Raw genomic sequence first — 12,664 nt, 5'->3', positions numbered from 1 at the left:
GATTAGTGTGTGGGGTGAGTGCTGGGTACCGGCCACAGGTGGGAAGGGGGTCGAGTTTAGTTTATGGGGCAGCTGCTCACACATAGGGGGTTACACAGTGTAAATGCAGCCCTGAGGCACCAGCCTGGCCAATAGCTGCTCCTAATACATTACAGGCTCCCCCTAACACAAACTCACTCCCCATACACCTTGCACTAACTTATAGTCTCCTGCCCCTCCTCATACTTTATAATATACCCCCTATATAATGTACATTGGTATCTCCCATATATTCTCCTGCCCCTCCTCATACTTTATAATATACCCCTCTATATACATTGGTATCTCCCATATAGTCTCCTGACCCTCCTCCTCCTCCTACTTTATAATATACCCCCCTATAAACATTGGTATCACCCATACAGTCTCCTCCTGCCTCCTCATATTTTATAATATACCCCCTATATATATATATAAATATATATATATATATATTGGTAGTTCTGGAGTATTTATATGTGAAATTGCTACTGTGCCATCCTTCTATGAGTTCTGGGGATATTATACATGAAATTCTCCCACTATTTTGTGCAGAGGGGGCCCTGAAAATTTTTTTGCAGGGGGGCCCTGGCATCCGAAGTTACGCCACTGTCCACATATGTAATTTCTTGGGCTAGAGGGTATGTTTAATGTTCTATAATTGGCAAATACAAGCCCCCACTTTTGTAAACATCCCTCAGTAGTATAAGACTACTTAAGTCCAATAAATGATTACATATACTCTATTCAGCAAATAAAAGATTCATATATAGATCCTCTCAGAGTCTGACTAATAACGGACATTGACAGTAGAAATTTCACAAAACCTGGTCAATTACATGGCTAGCTGGTTAACATTCTGCTCATGTTTCCCCTGGTGATTTAGGCCGCCACAGAGACATCTTGATGGCTGGACTGTGTCATGATCACTTATTTCATAAAATGCAGCGCTTCTCCATAAAGCATTTCAATTTGATTTAATATTACTCTGGCCCAATAAGGTTTCACCTGAATTTTGATTTACCTTTGAATTTTATGCACAAGATGATACAAGATATTAAAAATATAATAAGGGGAATGTAATGCAGCCTGCATCCTTTCCATTTCAACAGCAAGTCAAGGACATTATGTGCTTCTACTTTTTATCAAATATATGAGGGACAAAACCCTTTCATTGAACTGTAGATCATATAATACTGAACACAATTTACAGAAAAGTGCAGACAACTAAGCAGTTTCTCTTCAAGGATTTTATAGTCCAGCAAAGCTCTACGACGGACTGTATTGCATTTGATTTAAAATTGGTTACAATTTGTTTCCTAATTGATACATTCCATTTGCAAGTATACAGAGATCCAAATTGGGCAAACCAGCAGGAATACTGGTAGTTATCACATATTATGTGACAGTTATGTTTCAGAATTTCAATCCTGTGCAATTTCCCCAGCGCTTCCCCTAACATTTATTAAGTGGGCTCACCTTCTTAATTGTGTCACACCGTAAAGACCAAAAGATTCATCAATACACGTTGTATGAAGGAGGCCACAAAGCATCCGCAATACTTTATTTTGGAATAAAAGTTTTGCAGCACAGTACTGCGGATGCTTTGTGGCCTCCTTCATACAACGTGTATTGATGTTTCAGAATTTGTATCTGTTCTACCAGCTACCCCATCAAGAAGTATCTCTGTTCACCAGGCACCCTTTTGGGGTTTTCACCTTAATGAGCCAAAAGTCTTGGAAGGCAGCTTTTTTGGGTCAGGGCACACAGGCAGATTCGGGAGATTAGTCGCCCGGCTGTGTTTTTTTTTCAGTTATTACAGTTTTGCTAATGAAGATGAATTGCCCTTTAGGGCAGGGGCACACGGGCAGATTCAGGGAGATTGTCGCCTGGCGACTAATCACGTCTTCTGCGGGGCGACAATCTCCCCGAACTGCCTTCCCCCTGTTATAATGAGAAAAGGCCAGCACAATGGCACTCAAGGCGCTTTGATTTCCGAAGTTGCCTCACGAGGAAACTTCGGGCGACATTGGAAATCGAAGTGCTGCAAGTGCATTGGCGCAGGCAATTTTTCATTTTAGCAGGGGCAAGGCAGTTGGGGAGATTGTCGCCCCGCAGAAGAGGTGATCAGTCGCCAGGCGACTAAATCTCCCCGAAGCTGCATGTGTGCCCCTGCCCTAAGACAGAAAGAGCCAGTACTTGCCAATTTCAGCCAATCTCTATCTAAGTTATCAGGAGGCATCTCTGGCTCCCTCCAGCTAATGCACAGAAGGAAAGCACTCCAATAAATTGTAATAGGAACCACTTAATCTGGCAAGTCTTGGCCACGAGGTCTTGTACAATACAACATGAAAGCTCTCCTTTCAGCAGATTACTAATAAATATCTGGATATCTTAAGTACTGTCTTTACCATACCAGATCACAAACTTGTATCTAAGATAGAAACCTGACAGTAGATAAGAGAGTATAAACAATCTACTCAGATTACCCAACTACCAGGGAACAGCCACTGCAGGTCAAGACTATATATTATCAGACTCAACAACACAGAAAATCAACCGCTGATTTGAAAATGTTAACACTGCAAAGACAGTGTCCTGCGCAATCAAAACCTTTTCCTTGGTGGAGAATATTCCAGCTTCATTACAAAATAATTCCTTGAACCTAAGTGCCCACTTCAATAACAGGGGCGGCCAGATTCCAATTCAGTTGCCTAAAGGCTTTTGGATCCAAATCCTGCAAAAAATTCTTGGCAACAAGCCGATTGCTAAAGTGAATTCTGGCTTTGATGCATTATAGATTTGCCATGCAAGCTTCCAAAGAATCCAGTAAAAAGCTGAAGGTCTAAATACCTAAAGAAAAAAAACTCTAACCCTGCCAAGTATGTCACGAATACACTTCGAGGTTGCAGCAAGTTAATTAGATCCTGACAGCACATCTGGATTTTTGGACTCGCAAAATACATATGTAAATATACATGAGGCATGTAAGTGCTGAGATCTGAGAAGGTGTGTGTACAATCTTCTCTCACTCAAACTTATCTGATACAGGTATGGGATCCGTTATCCAGAAACCAATTACAGAAAAGGCCGCCTCCCATAGACTGCATTTTATCCAAATAAAACAAATGTTTAAAATGATTTCCTTTTTCTCTCTCATAATAAAACAGTACCTACATGCCCCAAACAAAGATATAATTCATCCTTATAGGAAGCAAAACAGTCTATTGGGTTTATTTAAAGTTTACAGTGGCGGAACTACCAGGGGGAGCAGGGGGTGCGAACGGGCCAGGGCCCACACCCCCTCAGGGCCCCCCGGCAGTCCGTTCGCCGCTGAAAATGCCGGCAAATGCGGCCGTACGGAGGGGGTGGGGCCCGGCTGTGCGTCACTCACCAGGGCCCGCCCCCCTCTAGGATCGCCACTGAAAGTTTGCATGATTTTCTAGTATCTCCTTAATGCGTTAAATGTTTTATATACAGTAGGATAATAAACAAACAAACAATCTCCTCTTTTTGTGCATATTTCCCCACTAATTGCATGTATACATATCTAGCACTATTCTTCTGTGATCATGATTTTAACAGCTATGTATGCAAGTTGCCCAAAAAAAGAAACCACAACATACAAAAGCAGAGAATATATGACAGATGCATTGCTTAGGAAGAAGTATAGGCTATTGCCTTGCATAGAAGCCAGAAGGCCCCGTAAGGCATTAACTTGGCATTAGTTAAACATACCTAATAAAGCAGCACGTCCCATACCAAAAGTCTAGCCACATAAAGCTTTTCCAGGGCTTAGAATAACGAAGTGTAATTTATCATATTGGTGTCTAGGCTAGGAAAACACATTTCTTTCCTGAAACTAAAAGGGGGGAAAAAGTTCTATATATTGTTTTATTCATTATTCATCCAGAAAAGCCCCTACAGATGTTACTAATAGGGGTGCACCGAATCCAGGATTCGGTTTGGGATTCAACCTTTTTCAGCAGGATTCGGCCGAATCCTTCTGCCCGGCAGAACCGAATCCTAATTTACATATGCAAATTAGGGATGGGGAGGGAAATTGCATAACTATTTGTCACAAAACAAGTAAAAAATGTTTTCCCACCACTAATTTGCATATGCAAATTAGGATTCGGAATTCGGCTGAATCTTTCACAAAGGATTCGGGGGTTCGGCCGAATCCAAAATAGTGGATTCGGTGCATCCCTAGTTACTTATAACTAGGGTTGCCACCTGTCCTTCAGACTAATTTCAGGCGTGGCCATGACATAGCGGGGGGCGTGAAGTAGCGGAGTGGGGGGCCCATGGTGATCAGCAATTCAATCTCAGGCAGTTTTGACCCGGACACCCCTTAAACAAACCGGGGTGTCAGGGTCAAAACCGAACAGGTGTCAACCAGGACTGGATTTCCTCCCCAGTTGCCCCTAGGTCACGTCCCTAAGCTGATCGATCCCAGCACCGCCACTGCCCACCTCCCCGCTGCTCGTCCCCAATGCTCCTCAGAAAGCGGCTGGGTGGCATGCCACTAATCATATTTTGCTGTCCTAGGCCACAAGATGACAAAACCGGGCCTAAGGCAACCCTACTAATAAAATAAACTATACATGTTGGTCGATGTTATATGGGTTATTCACCTTGAAACAACTAGCTGTTTTCAGATAGATCACCAGAAATAACGACTTTTTCCTACTACTTTCCATTTTCTATGCATGACCGTTTTTATATATTGAAGTGTAAAGTGTCATTTTTCACCTTCGGAAGCAGCTCTGGGAGGGGGTCGCTGACCCCGTAAACTGTTCTAAATTGATACATTTAGTTGATACATTTCTTATCTTTGTCCCTGCTGAGCAGACTCTCTGGGTTTCATTACAGGCAGCTGTTGGAATTGATACAATAGTTGCTAATACTCCAGAGATGTATCAACTAAATGTTGCAAAATTGTAACAGTTTAGAGTCTGCACCTGAATTACTGAGCTGCCAGACAAACACCAGAGACAGGGCTTAAATTTTAAACTTAGATTTTGGAAAAACAGTAAATAATAAATAACGTAAAGTAATTGAAAAAATCAATATTTCTGGGGAACAATCTAAAAACAACTGAAAAAAGGTTTTTGGAAGGTGAACAACCCCTTCTCCTGCCCTCCGCCGGCTAAAATGAAAATCGCCTGGAGAAAGGCTCAAAGGATGCTTAGTTTTCCGAAGTCGCCTCACGGGGAAATTTAGTGCAACTTCTGAAATCGAAGATCCAAGAGTGCATTCCCCCAGACGATTTTGACCGACGGAGGGCAGGGAGAAGGCAGTTCGGGGAGATTGTCGCCCTGAAGAAGAGGAGATTTGTCACTGGGGCGACATCTGCTCGTGTGGTCTGACGCTTAACAATATTGAGTAAGGAAAAGCTCATTACAAAGAGGAATGTTGCCGCTACCATGAAAACCTTAACTTGACTCTTGAACCTCTTTTGTTCTAAATATTTTAGAAACTTGAGTTTTCTTTTTTTTGTTGTTGTTTGTTTTCTTAATTGTTCAGTACAAACCGAGGAGACCAGGATATACTGGTGCTTTATCAACAAAGGACAATAACTAGTACAGGAAAGATGCCCAGAACTAGATTTTATTCTTTGTATAGACATATCCAAGATTCCTAAGGCAGTTTGAGTTCATGTGCGGAAGACAGAGGTTTAATTATACCAAGAGCTTTTGGATGATGGCAATGGAAAATGAACGCTTTTTGAAGTTGGCAAGGTTTTCAGCATATGAAGGCAATGCCCCAATGAGGAATCTGTTCATTCTAGTTTTCACTATTTATATATAGTGATCACGAATAGTAAGCATGATATTTTCATGCTTCTGGTGTCTCTCCAAACAAAAAAAGTCACCTCTACGATGTAGTGCGGGACACCAGAAATTGCATAACACAAACATAATGCTGCACACTGGTGGCCAGGTGCTCTAAAAAATATATAATAATATAGGGTTACTTTTTCACTCTGATCCCAGAAAAACTGCCCATGGAACAATAAATGATGCCACAGAAGAGACTACGAAGTTCTTAATAAGCAGTTGTGTGCGCGGCGAGGGCTTTGCTGTTACAACCACCTATGAAGCAGCAAAAAATGTTTTAAAATCACACTGTGCTCCATTAGGCTTTGAAAATGGGTCCTTCATTCAAGAAAATACAGGTATAGGATCTCTTATCTAGAAACCCAATATCTAGAAAGTTCCAAAATTATGGCAAGGCCATATTTTATATAGTGAACTTATTGCACCAGCCTAAAGTTTCAGCTTGTCAATAGCAGCAATGATCCAGGACTTCAAACTTGTCACAGGGGGTCACCATCTTGGAAAGTGTCTGTGACACTCACATGCTCAGTGGGCTCTGAGCAGCTGTTGAGAAGCTAAGCTTAGGGGTCGTCACTAATTATCCAGCAGGAAAAGATGATTTTGGTCTGTAATATAAGCTGATGCTACAGGGCTGATTATTAAATTCTGATGCTAATGAAACTGATTTCTGTGCTGCCATGTAGTAAATATCTGTATTAATTACTAATCAGTCTTATATTGTGACATTTCTATTCTATGTGTACTGTATATTGTGAGTGGGTCCCTAAGTTCAGTAAGTGACAGCAGCACAGAGCATGTGCAGTGAATCAGCAGAAAAGAAGATGGGGAGCTACTGGGGCATCTTTGGAGACACAGATCTTTCCTACTAAAGGGCTGTGGTTGCCTTCGGCTGGTACAGAAGCACAAAACATAATGTACAACATTTCTAGCTACGTCTTTAGTTTAACTTTCCTTGTCCTGATTGTAACTAAGATGTATTAATCATTATTGCTGGCAAAAATAATACTGAGCGTATTGCTTTTAGTAGACTTAAGGTATGGTGATCCAGATTACCGTACATAAAAACTCTATTCAGAAAAGCCCAGGCTCCAAGCATTATGTATAGCTGATAACTTCGTAACATTTAGGTTCAGTGGTCATAAGTAGGGGTTTCCCTTTAAGCCAGCTGAATTTGGATAAATAAAACCAACGGGGGGGGAAAAACCCCATGAAAGTACACAATGTTAAGTATGAAACTGGCAGATGTGTTAAAGGGAATGTTCCCTGCCGCCTGGGTTTCAATCAGGTAACACATGTAGAAGGCGAAGCAAATAAGGTTTTGGAAATCTTGCACTGCATCTCTATAAAGAACAACAATAAAAATTCAAGTGATTGGCACTTCCTATGTAACTATTCATATTTTGATTATGCGTGGGTGTTCTATCTATTTTTAACCACACTCTAATAATTTACCTACCTTTAGACGTTTTTTGTCAGTTTTCTGACTCTGTCAAAGATAACATCCCTGACATTATCAATTAGTGGTAGTCACTACTATTTGTAGGACATAACTTTTGTAAGATAACTGTCATGGCCAGAACATTGTCTGATTTGTTCTTTTTACTACTTTATTTAATCTGAAGGGTTAGTTGAATGTCGGGAAATTCCAACGCATGATTGTTCATCAGATATAGGACAAAATCTGTAAATCTATGGCCAGCTTTGAGCTGGCCATAGACGCAAAGATCCTCGATTCGTACGGTTTTTTGGACCGTGTGTGGAGAGTTCCGACATTTTTCGTCCCACGGACATCGGTAGTTCAGTCGATCGGACAGGTTAAAAGATTTGTCGGCTGCCGATAATTTCTCTGCATGTATTACCGATCGTACGATTTTCAGTGGGAGACTGTCACCAGCTTTTGTCGGACATAACTTTTATACGATTGCTGTCAGGGGCAGAACATTGGCTGATCTGTTCTTTTACTACTTTATTTAAACTGAAGGTTAGTGGCAGGTCAGGAGATGGGGAAGTCCGATCGGATCTTTGCATCTATGGCCAGCTTAAGCCTCTCAAATTCTAGCCACACTATCATACTGAATGAGGCCACCCAAAATTGGTAGTATAAAGGTGACCATAGACACCTTTTTCCTCCACCTCACCAATTTTAGTTTGATCTGACAAATCGGTCAAATTAGCGTGAGGTTAGGGGGCACCGATTGGTTTCTCTGGCCTCAACTAGACAATATCGCTTGAAATAGTATTTTTAGTAGATGGATAATTCTTACATTTAAATGATAATTTCAGGATAAACATGGTCTTACAATAACGAAAAGATCTTTTAAAAATCTTAACATCTATAGCCACATTTAAGGGCAGAGAAATGCGTGGAGATTAGTCGCCCAGCAACAAATCTCCTCTTTTTCGAGGCGACTAATCTCCCAGAACTGCCTCCCCCTGCTAGAATCTAAATCGCCGGCAAGATGGCACATGGAGCGATTAGTTTTCCGAAGTTGCCCAAAGTTTCCTGGTGAGGCAACTTCAGGTGACTTCAGAAAACAAATCGCTCCGAGTGCCATTCCGCCGGAGATTTAGATCCTTAAGGGCAGAGACACACGGTCAGATTATTCGCCCACAACAAATCTCCTCTTCTTCGTGACGACTAATCTCCCCGAACGCTTAGTTTTCCAAAGTCGTCAGAAGTTTCCTCAGTTCGGCGACTTCGGAAAAACGAAGTGCTCCAAGTGCAATCCCGTGCAATTTAGATTCTAGTCAGCGGGAAGGCAGTTCGGGGAGATTAGTCACCCAGAAGAAGAGGAGATTTGTTGCTGGGCGACTAATTTCCCCAAATCTGACCGTTTGTCTCTGCCCTTAGGAATGTAAATCACCAGCGGAAGTCGCCTCACGGGGAAACTTCAGGCGACTTCGGAAAACAAAGCGCTCCGAGTGCCATTCCGCCGGAGATTTAGATCCTTAAGGGCAGAGACACACGGTCAGATTATTCGCCCACAACAAATCTCCTCTTCTTCGTGACGACTAATCTCCTCGAACGCTTAGTTTTCCAAAGTCGTCAGAAGTTTCCTCAGTTCGGCGACTTCGGAAAAACGAAGTGCTCCAAGTGCAATCCCGTGCAATTTAGATTCTAGTCAGCGGGAAGGCAGTTCGGGGAGATTAGTCACCCAGAAGAAGAGGAGATTTGTTGCTGGGCGACTAATTTCCCCAAATCTGACCGTTTGTCTCTGCCCTTAGGAATGTAAATCACCAGCGGAAGTCGCCTCACGGGGAAACTTCAGGCGACTTCGGAAAACGAAGCACTCCGAGTGCCATCCCGCCGGCGATTTACATTCTTGCCAGCGGGAAGGCATGGGAAGGTAGTTCTGGGAGATTAGTCACCCTGAAGAAGAGGAGATTTGTCGCCGGGCGACTAATCTCCCCGAACCTGCACGTGTTTCTCTGCCCTAAAACTGCTTTGGATTAAAACTGCTGGTAGCAATTCAAATACCTTGCGCATCACAGGCCTTGGCAACAGATCTGATACACGTGGCGAGCACTCAATGCAAAAAGATAGCAGAACAAACAGATCCTTGTAAGAAACAACTTTTTGCCAGGATACTACCTGAGAGGGTACATTTCACCCAGACAGTAATTAGCCAAACAGGGACAATTATTCCAGGCACTTAGCAGATACAGACAGTCGCATGCGGTGAAAGAACAGTAAAAAAAAAGTTTGGATGATAAGCGTTTTCAAGCACAGCAGGAGACGGAGGCACAATAGCAAGATAAGCAAAGGTTCATGGAAAAAAATGTATAAGGGCAGGGGTACACGGGCAGATTCGGGGAGATTTAGCCGCCTGGCGACAAATCGACTATTCTTCAGGCGACTAAATCTCCCCGAATCTGCCCGTGTGCCCCTGCCCTTAGGAGCTGGAAAATAGAGGGAAGAAAAACTGTGAATTTAATATAGCTTTTGTGAACCCTGAAACTTTTTAGTGACCACTTCCAACAGTGGAAGAAAGTTTGCGAATTTTATAGTTAGTGCCAGTGTGCACTGAATGTAATAAAACTTCTTACTGAAAAAGTTGTTGTGTTTGCTCCAAAAGATTACGACACTTTCAAGCACTTCTTAAAAGTGGGCAATGCGCAATTAAAATTCGCAAACCGCTATTAAAATTCGCAATGTAATAACAGTTTAAGGAAGAATATTACATTAAGAATCAAGCCTCATTTTGCATTTGTGCTATTTGCGACGTTATTACATTTCCCCAAAAGTCTTGTCTGCAGGAGCGATTTAACTTGCCTGTATGTTTTTATAGCGCAGAAGGAAATCCCTGCATTTACTGGGAGAACTTCCACATTCCGGTGAGAATGTGTCCTGGTCAGATTAAAAACAAGGACCCCAGTGCTGCAAGTCAATAGCGTTTAACCACTACATCGCTGTGCCTTGCTACCAAAATTGCTTTTTGGGCATATGTGGCTAGCACACACATTTTTCATAATATTCAGTGCCATACCATACTTAATTATTTTCAACAGTTTTAAAAAAATAAAATAGAACCCCACCCCCTTTAGAATGACAAGACCTCCAGCATAGACTAAATGGAATGCTCGCTCATGCTCCTATTGCTTTAAACCAACATAAGGGTTGAATTAGCATTTATCTCCCCCAAAGTGCCGACTTTGTTTTTCATTAAGACAATGTTTACCCTCGGTTTTTCCAGCTAGACGGACATTATAGAATCTGCTGTTACGCAATTGTTGCCCTTTTTGTATTTTTTTATGTGCCAGAGATAGAAGAACACTAGCAAAGGCGAGGCAAACAAAACCACCAAACTACTATATTTAAATAGGTAATTATATCACCGGCGGGATGGCACTTGGAATGCTTCATTTTCCAAAGTCGCCGGAATTTGCCTCATGAGGAAACTTCGGGTGACTTCAGAAAGCCGAAGCGATCAGAGTGCCATCCCGCTGGCGATTTACATTCTAGCCCGCGGGAAGGCAGGTCGGGAAGATTAGTCGCCCGAAGAAGAAGCGGTTTGTCGCTGGCTGACTAATCTCCCGAAATAGCAGCGTACGCCTCTGCCCTTAGTATTCACCTACACATCTCCAACACAAAGAGCTGTTCTGGCTAGGCACAGGGCTGCAGATGTCAAAGAGAGGGGAATTGAACACAAATAAGTGGACATCTGGAATAAGTCAATGCAGTCCACATGTGTTTTCCCTCACTGCATGAAACTGCCACGTCATTACTGTGTCACACTTTGCTTTCCTTGTGAAATGCAAACCTACCACAACATCAACCTAATTGTGCAAATGTTTAACCTAAATGAAAGACAAGGGGAAAAAAAAGGTAACTAGAGTGCTCAGAGCAAAGCATGTTCTCAACCACTTTTCCTAGAAATAGATTCGGAGTTGAAGAAAGACCTTATAAAAACTGTACCCACATTTGTTTTCCATCAGAAGATGGGAAGAAAGGTACCCAGAAGTCCCCAGTGTGAGTAAATTCTGATTTAAAGAATCAATAAGCAGTGCAAATTAGCAAGGTAAACAAAGTGCAGTACTGTTGCATGCACTGGTTTCACTCAGTATTTTAGGTTAATAGCTCCAAACTAGCAGAAGCTCCCAAACGTTCCAGGATTTAATGACGTTTTAAATTAAGCTATGTATTAATTAATTAATATACAAAGTAGTGTTTGGCCATGGTTCCAACTGTATACCATTTAAGAAATTCGCATCAGAAATTAACAGATTGCACTTCAATAATGTTTCGGGGTAAAATCTCTAAAACTGAATAAATTATTGTGTGTTTTTTGACACGGCTGTGGGCGACAAATCTCCCAAAAATACTTCTGCATCTCTTGTAATTGAAATGGCTGGCAGTATGTCCAATGTATCGCTACATCACCCGAAATTGACTCCGGAGGAAACTTCGGGCGAGTTACCGATACGTCGGACATACTGCCAGTGATTTCAATTACCGGCAATGGAGAGGCATTTTCGGGAGATTTGTACTGTGTAGCCACGTCAAAAAAAATCACGGAAGACGACAAATCTTCCCGTGTGCCACTACCCTAAAGGCCCCCATACACGGGCAGCTTACTGGCCCGAATGTAGGGGCCCTCCAAAGGGATTCCCCGATCGATATGTGGCCGAAAGTCGGCCAGATGTCAATTGGGCAGGGTAAAAAATTGCAGCTGCATCTGTTCGTTGATGCCAGTGCCGGACCACGCTGGGCAGGCACCCTAGGCAGGCCCGGTAGTCGCGGCGCCTGCGTGAATTCACTCAGAAGAGCAAAGAAGGGAACCGGACTTGGGGTAGGCAACAGGAGGTACGTGCCTGGCGCCCTCCCAGCTTTGCGCCCTAGGCACGTGCCTACTCTGTCTACCCCTAGTTCCGGCCCTGGTTGATGCAGTCCCTTGATCCGACCGCCTGTATTGCCTCCATTCTGATCCCATTGGGCAGGGTAAAAAATTGCAGCTGCATCTGTTCGTTGATGCAGTCCCTTGATCCAACCGCCTGTATTGCCTCTATTCTGATCCGATTGCTGGGCCCTAGATCTGATCAGCCCGATATCGCCCTACTCAATGTGGGCATATCGGGGAGAGATCCAATCATTTGGCGACATCACCAAACAAGCGGATCTCCCGTTGTATGGCTACATTTAGTAATACACAGTTTTAAGACAACTGTCACTACTTCATGTGCAACTCCTTCTTTGGCTTTGTATATACAGATCAGAAACCCTACACCATACTAATGCGGCCCCCAACAAGGGCACAAACGATTTGTAGTTGGGATCTGATAAGAAGCTGCCCCAGGGCTGTCAT

At 42.8% G+C, this 12,664-nt stretch overlaps 1 protein-coding gene across 7 annotated transcripts in view; it reads right to left on the bottom strand.

The window, feature by feature from the left end:
- fermt2.S (FERM domain containing kindlin 2 S homeolog) overlaps positions 1-12,664 on the bottom strand; it is a 76,583-nt gene that overhangs the window by 48,787 nt on the left and 15,132 nt on the right. The gene's annotated exons all lie outside the window — the stretch shown is intronic.

The sequence above is a fragment of the Xenopus laevis genome, chromosome 8S, assembly GCF_017654675.1.
Source record: "Xenopus laevis strain J_2021 chromosome 8S, Xenopus_laevis_v10.1, whole genome shotgun sequence".
Classification (NCBI taxonomy): domain Eukaryota; kingdom Metazoa; phylum Chordata; class Amphibia; order Anura; family Pipidae; genus Xenopus; species Xenopus laevis.
The sequence above is the reverse complement of the archived record's forward strand: the minus strand, read 5'-3'. Positions and strand labels throughout refer to the sequence as shown.